Genomic DNA, 10,810 nt, shown 5'->3' with positions numbered 1-10,810 from the left:
CCTAAGAACTATAGCCTTTGTTTTATTACTGCTTATTACTAACGAATTCAGAATTTTCCACACATTAAGTCTTTCTTTAAAATCGATTGCCCGTTCCTATAATTTCAGAAATGTTTGACCTCGAAAACAATATAGTAGGGTCATCAGCATAACTTATCATGTTTGCTTTGCAGTCAAAGTTGGTAATGTCATTTACATATGAATTAAAAAGAAAGGGTCCTGAAATACTTTCTTGCAGTACGCTTGCATTTAATTTTCTAGACAGAGTGTTGTCCTATTACGACAATTTGAAGAGGGAACTCTAGGTAGCTCTCAAAAATGTTTTGGGCTCTTTCCCTGATGCGATATTTATGATTTATGATCTTATTTTATGCTTTATGATTAAGACAATCAAAAGTCTTCAAGAAGTCAGTAAATATTCCTAATGTAAGGAGTTTATTTTCAATATTATTTCGATTTATCTCTTTTTGGTCTAGTCAGGCTAACTCAGTCGAGCATCCTTTCCGAAACCTGTGCTGGTGGGGAGAAAGGATACAGTGTTTTTCGCAAAAGCTGTAGTCTTTTGTGGATTATTTTTTCTAATCTTTTTGAATTAACAAAAAAATAACTGACTTACAGTTGCCGAGGTCATTTCTGTCTCCCACCTTAATAATTTATCAATTACCGAATCCTTGGCCTCTTTCATTTTGCGTGGAAAAACTCCAGTTTGAAACGATAAGTTGAAGATGCGAGTTAAAATAGAAGCAATCGACTCTATGACGTGTTTAATCGGTTTTATCTGAATGTCATTGGATATTACGACTTATTATATTTTTCAAGTATTTGAAAATTAATATAACTTCTACCTCGTCAGTTGGGGAAAGAAATATGGTGTCAGAAATACCTTCCACATATATTAAGGCTTCAGCTGTGTGAACACTATGCACTAAATCGACGAAATAGTCATGAAATGCATTTACAAGAGTTTACCATTTTTAATAAGTTCACTGATTTGTTCAAATTCACTCACGGCCTTCGTGCAGTGATTTCAGAAAATGCATTGATTATAGTGCATTGTATATGCTTTTCTACGTACATAGTGACTCCACCCTCTCGTCTTGAAGTGCAGCGTAAATTATCATTTCTATAGTCGTTTAAGTTGTCAGCAGTATCATCTTCATTATACCACGTTTCCGTCACCATAATTTCATCAAAAGGAAAGCCAAAATGCTGCAATAATGTCCAATTCATCAAATTTATTTTGCAATGATTGTGCATTCAAATGAAACAAAGAAAAAGCAAGATTAGGTTGGGATCTAGAAATGTTCCCAACTTCATATGGTAAAAAATAAATATTGTTAGCAATTAAAAGCGAATATAAACTGAGAGATGTCGAAGTAGAAATCTCCTGCACCAAATTCTGCAGGTCATCTTCACTCTACTGCGTGCGCTAGCCCTCCATCTACTTTTATGACGAGAATATTGCCGTTTCTGTACCACACATGTAGTGGTTCACCCTCGTCCATTCCTTTGTCGATTTAAGAAATGATCGCTCATGACCAGTCAGATTTTCTGAAAGGAAGAAATCACTTAGCATTTCTCAGGATGAATCGCTTGTTGAACCACAAATCTCCAGTCTCCTGGTGTGAAAAACGGACAGTGATTCCAAGTACCATATCGGGCTTTGACGCTAGCTTATGCACCGATACAGCATCGCTCGTGGTCAAGTCTGGCACGTTCAGTATTTTTGCAACATTTTTTATTTTTTCAATTACGTCTTCTCTTTCGGTCGTCGGTACACCGTGAATTTCCAAGTTCTCTCGACGTGATCACCACTTAAGTCTGTTCACCTGTTCTCTCAGTTCTTTGATTTCTTCCTTGCATTGGTTTTTTCTACTTTTGTCACTCTCTCCCTCAGTTTTAGCTCCTTATGCTGAGCCATGTGGCTTATCACCGTATCATACTTCTCCGGCAGGTCTTAATCAAATGCTCGATTTAATCCACTGTTTCTTTAAGGTCTAGTAGGGTGTCCAATTTTTTTGTTCAGGGTCGCGAGTCCTCGGAGAGACTGCCGTCGGGAAGGATGACATTTGGAACATGCGACGGGCTGTCTCCTCCGCTGAATTCACTCAGGCAATGAAGTACATCTGGGTCATTTATTGGCTGGTTGCAGAGCTGCTGTGCAGCAAGAGAACGTAAGGATGCGCGTAATAGACGTTGCTGGCGGCCGTGAAGGACTGCCAAGTACTCCGACATGCGGTGTGTACGCGCTGCTCCTCCACGTGGTACAATCCGAATACGGCGGATGAAGGTTCTTGCCCTCAATCGTAGCGAAAAATCGGAAGTCTGACTTCACAAGATCGCAAAGAGTGGTAGAAAGAGGGGAAACTGACAAGGATGCTGCGTTGGAGTGGCGCAAGTTTTGAACTGACAACTCATCTCGCGGAAGCATGATATCGAGGCGCCACGGGGGTGGAAAAAACTTGCGACTTTGATCACCACAAACACTGGGCGATGGTGAGAAGCGTAACCTGCTTATGCATGGAAAGACAAAACTTCTCAACTAAGCACGGGATACGAGACATGGTGGAACATAGAACTAGTCGAGGCGGTTAGAGGATGGGCCTCGTGACCACGTGGGTTTTTACGCATTGCCGTGCAAGTCCACTCATGCGTCGTGCAAAGAGTGGAGACCAATAATTCGAGCTAGGTCTCGTGTGTTCCAAGTAGGACGCCCTGAACCGGGACCACAGACATATCATACTCAATCCATAACACAGTTAGTCACCACAAAGAAAGAAAAAAACAAACATAATCTGGCACATACTGTGAAACGCTGTTAAAGAAGGCGTTCGAAGCTGAAAAACGTGCTGGCGCATAAATGCTAATCGCCCTGAACTTCATGTGACTGAAACAAAAAATTATAAACAATAATAATGCGGCCGTCGGAGTCACAGAGCAAAAATGCGCCTCGTCAGAACCGACTACGAAAGACCAAAATGCCGATGCTGCACGAGCGCGACGAAGCAAAAAGAAAAAAAAAAAAAAAAAAAACGTATGGGAAATTGCATTTTAAATGCTGCAACATCTTTGTCTGAATACAAGTTAGTCTCCTGGAGAAAAAACAAGTCGCAATGCTGCGACTGCACGAAATGGATCACCTCGCGCTGCTTACTTGGGCTGCGGAAACTTTTGGGTATTTGAGGGTTAAAACACGCAAGCCCATAAGAAAAGGGAAAAAAAGAAAACGCAGCATGGCCAGCCAACGGGTTAAAAAACTAATGGGTCCGAGTCGGAGTTTGACTCTAGAAGTGTGGGCTGCATCCAGGCTGTTGCTTCAGGGTGATGACTTGCAGGTGTGCGAAAAGAGGATGGAGAGGGGAGGTCGTTTGGTTCACTGAATGTCCGTGGATGTGCCAGCACCCACTCGGCCGAGGTCGTCGCTACGGGTGCTTAAGTGCATCGTGGGGACTCTTTTTTTTTTTTTTACCGCTGGTGGAAAGACTTTCTGGGTTTGGGACTGCCATGTCGGCTGTGACTGCGGCTGCAGGTTCTTCGCAGCTCCTTGGAGGTGCCACGGCGGCGCTTCCGGCCGCGTGGCGGAGCGCTGTCTTCAGGTTGGGCACTCTTGTCGATGATGAGCCGGTCATCCGGCGATGAGGCAGAGTCGTCCGTGACGTCGCTCCAGCTGGAAAGTGGGCTGGGGCGGAGTTAAGGCGTTGGCAGAGGTTCCTTTTTCACCAGTGCCTCCTCAGAGCTGGGACTGGGAGGAGTTGGCACGTGCAAAAATGCGGCCTTGACCGAATTCGAAAGCGTGGCCTCGGCTGCGTTTTGTGGCGTGGCGTGGAACGCATTCGAAGTCGCGTCGGTGGCGCTTGCCGTCTTCGACTGTTGCGACGTTGGGATGAGCTCGGACGGGGGCAGGTGTGTCAACAGATCCTTGAGAGGTCACCGTTGCCACAGGAGGGGGAGGAGAGGTGGTGGGAGGCCTGTCCTGTTACACCGGAGCCTGGGACGCCGTAGTCAAGGCCGGCAAGTCGTCCTAGCCGTGGCCAGCTGCTGCCGAATAGCTGCGGTGCTGGGTGCAGTTCACAGTGGCGTGGGGTCCCTCGCAGCGTCCACAGTCGGCCGCGCAGCAGACGTGCAGCTGGTGCAGCTGGGCACGTTGCAGGCCACCTTGAGGTGGCCCGCCTTGAGGTGGCCCTCTTGCTGTCAGCGTCCGAAGACTCCTGAGGCTGCGGTAGTCGAAGGTGTCCCAATGTCCAGAGACGCGGAGAAAGTTCGACACTGGATTCGACTGCTTCATCTCCATCCAGATGTAGCAAGTGCCCGTCTGGAGGTTGAAATGGTCTTGGTAGATGCCGAAGCGAATATCCAGAACCTTCCGGTAAAGGGAGAGGGCGGCGGTGGGGGCTTCATTTCTTACATATACCGGTAGGTACAGGCGCTTAATGGACGTCTCCTGCGGGCCTACAGGGACAGGATGCTTGTTCCACTGATGGTCAAGGCCCCGGCGTGGACGATGCGGCTCATGGCCGACGACAATGTAACAGGCAGCTGGAAGTTGGTGCCTCCCAGATACTGTACGGAATCCAATTTGGCTGTGCCGACAATGGCCGCCGCCGCGTCGAAGATGGAATCATCCAACACTCCAGGCGGGCAGGGTACATCAAAGGTATAAGCCTGTGTAAGCTGGGGTTTCTGTGCGGGTGACATGGCGCCGGTCCACGTCAGAGTCGTCCTTCAGCATGTTAAAGCCCACTGGCCTCCTGAGGTAGGCGAAGGTCTCAAAGTCTCTAATGACTGGGATCTGGGCTCCGTTCACGACGAAATTGCTGTCCTGGAGTTCCACATGCGTGTGTCCGCTCAGGTGCATACGTCGGCACTTTGCGGCATTGAGGGATAGCCCCAGTTTCCCGGCTTCTTCCTCTATCTGGTCAATGTTCTCTTTTAGACTCTTTGGATCGCGTGCCAATGGGGTGAGATCGTCCGCATAGGCGAGTATGCAGTGGTCTGCTGTTGTCCCCTGTACATTGCGGATTACAAGGTCAACTACCAGGTTGAAGAGCAGACCGCTGAGCGGGCACGCTTGGCAGTACCACAGCACATGGGGATGGGCTCAGTGCAGCCGTCGCTGGTGACGACGTTCTGCTGCTGTTGTGGCACAGATTTTGGACTAGCTCTGTGAAGGCCTCGCTCGCACCAACTCCGCACACCGCTTTCATAGTGGTATTGTGGGGCACGCAGTCGAACGCATTGCGGAAACCCAGGAGCGCCCTGCACAGATCCTTACCGGTTGTCCGTGCCTCGTCCATGCACCACTGCAGTACATTGTCGTGTTCGAACACGCCGTCATACGGCTGGAATCCCTTCTGCGTCCTGCTCAAGACATTATGCTCCAGCAGCCACGCTTGCAGACGGGCTGCCAGATTTCCCGAAAACAGTGCAGTTTGCTGGCTGTTCTCAGGAGCGAGATTGGACGCCAACTGGTGATCTCGACTGGGTCTTCCTTTTTGGGGACTAGGATCCTGCGGGACTGTCACACTGAATCCGGGATGGCCCTGTCCTGGAGGCGACGTTAAATGCCACTTCGAGGAAATGGCAACAGGGATCGACCGCTAACTGATGGTGGTAGGTCAGCCTGTCGTCTCCGGGTGCTGTGTTCTCACAGCAAGTGGTCTTTTACAGTACATCATGTTCCGTCGTTGGGCCGAGCGGCAGCTCGTTGCCAGCCGGCTCCCACTCCACGAGGAGGCTCGTGTCCGCCCGGCGGAGCTCTCAAACCCTGCGGAGCTCTCAAACCCGGCAGAGCTCTCAAACCCTGTGCCTTTGCCGATGATATGGTGCACCAGGTTGAGTGGCCATCAATTATCAGCTGGACGGCCTGTCTCCTATTACTCCGGTACAGTCGCTGGATAGCTCGGGGATCCTCGGTGTTGATGGGACAACGGGTGCCGTCCTGCTTGGTCTGGTCCGGGAGCTTTACGGTCTTGATGGCCAGCTCTGTTGCCTTCTCTAATATTGTCTGGAGTCTAGACCACAATTCCAGGGTTTCTGGTAGTGACTGCAGGTGAAGAAGTGCGTTAAGTGGACCGCCAGTGGGTAGCCCTCTGCTGGGCCGGGTTCTGCTGACGCCGCTGGTTGCAAAGTGCTGCCGTCGGGCAGACGCGCAGTGGCACTGTGCTTCGTAGACTCCAGGCTAGTAGGCACTTGGCTGCATAGCTGTTCTCTGGCTGAACTCTCGATGCGTCCAGCAGTGGCAGTCCCGCTGGCTCTCGTCACTTGTGGGGTTGTTAGCGTCGCCATTGCTGCCTGAAAGAGTAATGTTGGCGTCTCCCTCGTCTGGCGCTGGTCCTGCCGTGGGGAGGAATCCCTCTGGCTCCCCTGAGGTGGGATCCCGTGGTGGTTCTGGGCTCACCGTGTCGCTTGACAGCTCCACTGGGTCGGGCTCTCGTGGCGGCTCCAGGCGAGTCACGCGCTCGTCTGTGCCCCTGGTTTGCTTGTGCCGGCAGCGGGCAGGGCGCTGACTCGTGCCATCCTGGCCGTGTCTCGGTGGTGGCGCTTCTTGTGATTGTCAAGGCCCTTTCGTGAACAAAAAACCTCCTATTCGTTGCTCCTATAATGCTGGGCCGCCGCTAGTGGCTAATGTGAGCGGACAGCACCTGCAATGCACTTGTGCGACGTAGGCCTCGTTTCCAGTACCCTTTTGCAGACTGAGCACACATTCTGTGTAGCCTTGATCATTACTCAGTGCTCTTGCTCAAGGTGTCTCTGCAGCGACTGGTGCTGTGACGTTGCAAGACATCGAGAAGTATGCAGCTTTGCAGCTGCCCTCCGTGCAGGAGAAGGCTTCGGCACTGGGAGCTGCACTACCAGCACGTCGCCCTCCCTTCTGGGCTGTCCAGGCAGGTGGGGCCCTCCTGGGACGTGGGCTCTGTTGCTGCAAGCTGCGGACTGTCTTGCGCACCAAAGAGGCTACAAGCAGACATCGTGAGCTCTGTAGTCGAACATGGTCGTTCTGCTCTGCAGGCAGATTTCTCATACAAAATACCCTGTGTCACCGTAGACTCCACACACCAGGAATCTCCTTTATGGCGTGCCGAGTCCCCCGTTTCCTCCATCCTGAACTTGTGGCTTGTGAGAACCAGGTAGCACTCGCTCTGTCATGGAGGAGGGGTTCTGGCACTCGCCTTGGTCCTCAAAAGAAGTACTTAGAAGGCCTGGGCTCCCTCCATGGTACCGGTTCACTGACCCCTCAATAAAAGTCAGGTCGTTGGTCGCCGCTGTTGGACCGTGTTCCAAGGCAGATGAGCAACCCTTGGGGGATGCATCATCTAGAATTGCACCTAGGGCGACAAGACCAGCTTGTTCACCCTTGTGCATGCCAGGAAGGTTTTCCACAGGGAGCCACAAGTCGACAGCTGCAGCAGGAGAGCAGGCCAGAGGGTGTGTGAAGCCGAGTTGTCCGTGGCGTTCGCGCCCAGTCAAGGTGCCCCTACGGCACAAAGTTGTGTTCGAACACACCGTTGTGCGGCAGGAACCCCTTTTGACATTGCGACAGGATCCCGTGATCGCACAACTACCCCTGCAGCCGGGATGCCAGGCATACAGCATACAGTTTGGCAATCATGCTACCAAAGGATATGGGGCGCCAGTTTGTGGGGTCCCTCTTCTCGCCTTTCTTGTAGATGAGCACTGTGCGGGACGCCCTCCAGTGAGCAAGAACTCGCTGGTGCCGCAGGCAGTAGTTAAAGACAGCCTCCCGGAAGCTCCCCTCCGGGTCTACGGTCCTCCAGTGGTGGTAGGTTAGCCGGTCGCCACCAGGAGCAGTGTTCTGACACCGCCGCAGCCGCGCCGCCACCTCGTCCGTGAACGCCGCCAGGCACAGCTGACCAGGGGCAGGCATCTGCCATGTTAGGAGCATCATGTCGGCCTCCTTTGGTGCTCACACGTTGGTGAAATACGCCTCTAGGAAAATAAAGACAACTAACAATAAAGAGAAAAAGGAAAGGATTTGGAACTAGCACGCATGTTGAAGCACGGTCGACAGTCCTCGCTTCCCTCCAACGTGTCTCGCATAGACGTCCCTTGAGTGCGCAATTGTCTCATTCACGATGAGTCTTTTTGTGGTTTGCGCACATGCTTTGTTGCATAGGCGCCGCATCACCCTGTCATTAGCAGGGTCCCACAACCCAAGCGCTCCCACTACCGCAGCCTCCACCACTACCTTCTGGAACCGCTGCAGCAGAAACTGCCGCACCGGCTCGTACTTGTGAATCTTATGCTGGCGAGCTTCCAGTGCGGCGCGACGGTTCTCGAGGGGGCAGCAGATGTCAGTGAAGAGGTCGTCCTCACCCTGGGCGAGCACCAGGTCGGGTCGTAGGCTTGTGTCGCCGACGGGCCGGTTCTCATGCGTTATAGTAAACCTGCCCGTGGCTGCAGCCTTGATGCGACTCACTACTTTGTTGTGTCTGTTCGTGAGGGCCCGGCTCTGTACCATACAGTGGTAGAGGACATGCGGCAGCGTCTCGTGCTGGTAGCCGCAGGCTCTGCATCGCTGGTCAGCAGCTGCAGCCCACGGGCGTGCGTCGTTCAGGGGTAGTAGATAGAGCCGGGCACAATACGCAAACCTCCATTCGGCAAACCAAGTGTGGCGCCCTGACCTCATGAAGTGGGAACTGGTTGGGTCAGAGGCGACACACTCCATCAGCTTGCTTTGGCTGGGCTTTTGCTGAAGGGTCGTGTCCCATGCTGCTGTCAAGATGAGCCGAAGGCTCCTGATCACCCTGTGGCAGTGTTTGGCGGAAAGTGAGATGTCCCCGCAAGTGATTCGGGCGCCGTCGAGCTGCAGCTCCCCCCCCCCCCCCCCCCACCATGAGGCGGCGGGAAGCCTTTCGAGTAGGCATGGGCGAATAGTGGATTTTGAGTCCGAATCGAATTCGAATTGAATATTGATTTTGGCCGAATAATTTTGAATCGAATAGTTAAAATAATGCAAGCAACAAATACCAAGATATGTTTGAACTATAGTTTTATATTTGCCCTTATTTGGTATTAGAAGTACTGTAATTGTTAATTTCAAGTGTTCCTGCAATACTTGCCGATTTGCACATTCTAATACTTCATTAAACCTTTTCGTATGCTAGAAGAACGTTGGTGCACATTAGCTTTAATATAACCTTTTATTAGAAGTGGCACACCTTGTGTTGGAAGCCTTCTTTTTTTTTTTTTTTAGGTTATAGATTGTCATAAAAAAGGACAAGTTGCTCTACAGGTTCCGTGAGGAGCAGCCCCCGCAGGCTGCTCAACACATTGCCTGCTGTTGAGAACAGTCTCTCGCTCCTTGTTTGCATGGCAGGGATGGACAGGTACTTCTGAGCAGGGTGTCGAACCGGAACCGAACCGAACCGAAAACCGGAACAGAACCGTTATTTTTAGCCAAACCAAAACTGAACCGAACCGAAATCTTTGCCGCCATCTTGGAACTGAACCGGAACCGAACCGAAAAAATATAACGGTAACCGGTTCAAAACGGTTCAAGGTAATATTTCTTTTTTGTCTCTTCTGTTAGTATTACAAAATGAACATATGTGAATAAAAAATTGGCGGCTGTATTTCTATCTATGGATCAAATCGTCATATACAGAACTGAAAAGTATGGTAAGTTGTGGGTTTTCATGACACTATGATTAACCATGTGTCACGTTGTCACGTGACGGCATGGTGTCAATACATGTTATCACGTGACCTCGTGACGTCACGTGACTCACTGCGTCAACTCGATTTCATTTGAGAAAGTCACTATATTTATTAACATTGTTGACAGCATGACGTAACATGACATCACGATTTCGCAACGAGAGTCACGTCACACCGTGACGTAAGCGATTTTCATAACCCCTAGTCGATCGCTCTGGTTCATGAAAATCAGCACCGCCAAACATTCGGGTGACGGCTCATGTCAATTACTAATGATAATAGCCCAACCCTGACCATATCTGAAGCTCGGCCCAAGCTTTTGCTTTCCAAACCCTAGCCGCCTAGAGCATGACTGTGATCAACACTGGCGGTAGAGGAGATATCAACAGCTGTCTCTTTCTTTTATTTTTTCTGCATCTGCTATTAGGGGAAAACTAATGGATGTTTCCTCTAGCTATCAACGGTGGGGTTTATTGCTTAACGCTATTTATTGAAAGTATAAGAAAAAATGTTGCAAGACCCATTTTACACTATTGAGGCACCCAAATATTTTTTTCGTTGTTGCTGAACTGCATCCGAAAGACGTCCCTGAGAATAGAAGTACTGGAATTACTAAATACGACTTATTAATATGACGTTACATAGAACTAAACGTTTGTACGGAAAGAATTAAAAAAATAGGATATTTTAGTGACCTCAGAGAGACAGCCGAACGTTGGCAGTCGCTGTAAGTCTCACACAAGCGTCGTTCTAAAGTTATTGCACAAGTTTCGACTCTTTCTGCACTTTGCTTAAAGGAGCTATAAAAATATTTCTATACATTACTAAATACTACTCAGGATAACTCCCTAACGTAATAACTGCTTGAACTTGGCTTTGCTCTTTTTTCTAGGCAATGGCAGTCGCCAAAAAATTCGAAAAATATGAGCATCGTTCATCTCCTCAACTCGGAGCCAGAAGCGGCCACGAGGCCTGGTGCCTATCTTATGCCGCCAACGTTAATCATACCCCCGCGCTGGAATTTTAAAGGAAGAAAACGCGTGCTCAGCTCCAGGCATTGTTAGAGTTTGGCTATCTTCATCACCGCAGTGGTTGGACACGAGCCACTACCCAAATGCCTGCCAAGACATTG

The 10,810-nt window shown here is 50.0% G+C and overlaps 1 pseudogene; it reads right to left on the bottom strand.

Annotated features, from left to right (window-relative positions):
• Nucleotides 1-5,671: 5,671 nt before the first annotated feature.
• Nucleotides 5,672-6,594, bottom strand: LOC115329616 (annotated as a pseudogene).
• Between the last annotated feature and the right edge of the window lie 4,216 nt (nucleotides 6,595-10,810).

This window comes from Ixodes scapularis, unplaced genomic scaffold (genome assembly GCF_016920785.2).
Source record: "Ixodes scapularis isolate PalLabHiFi unplaced genomic scaffold, ASM1692078v2 PGA_scaffold1__304_contigs__length_218370807, whole genome shotgun sequence".
Classification (NCBI taxonomy): Eukaryota; Metazoa; Arthropoda; class Arachnida; order Ixodida; family Ixodidae; genus Ixodes; species Ixodes scapularis.
Note: the sequence above shows the minus strand (reverse complement) of the source record. Positions and strands in the feature narration are given on the sequence as shown.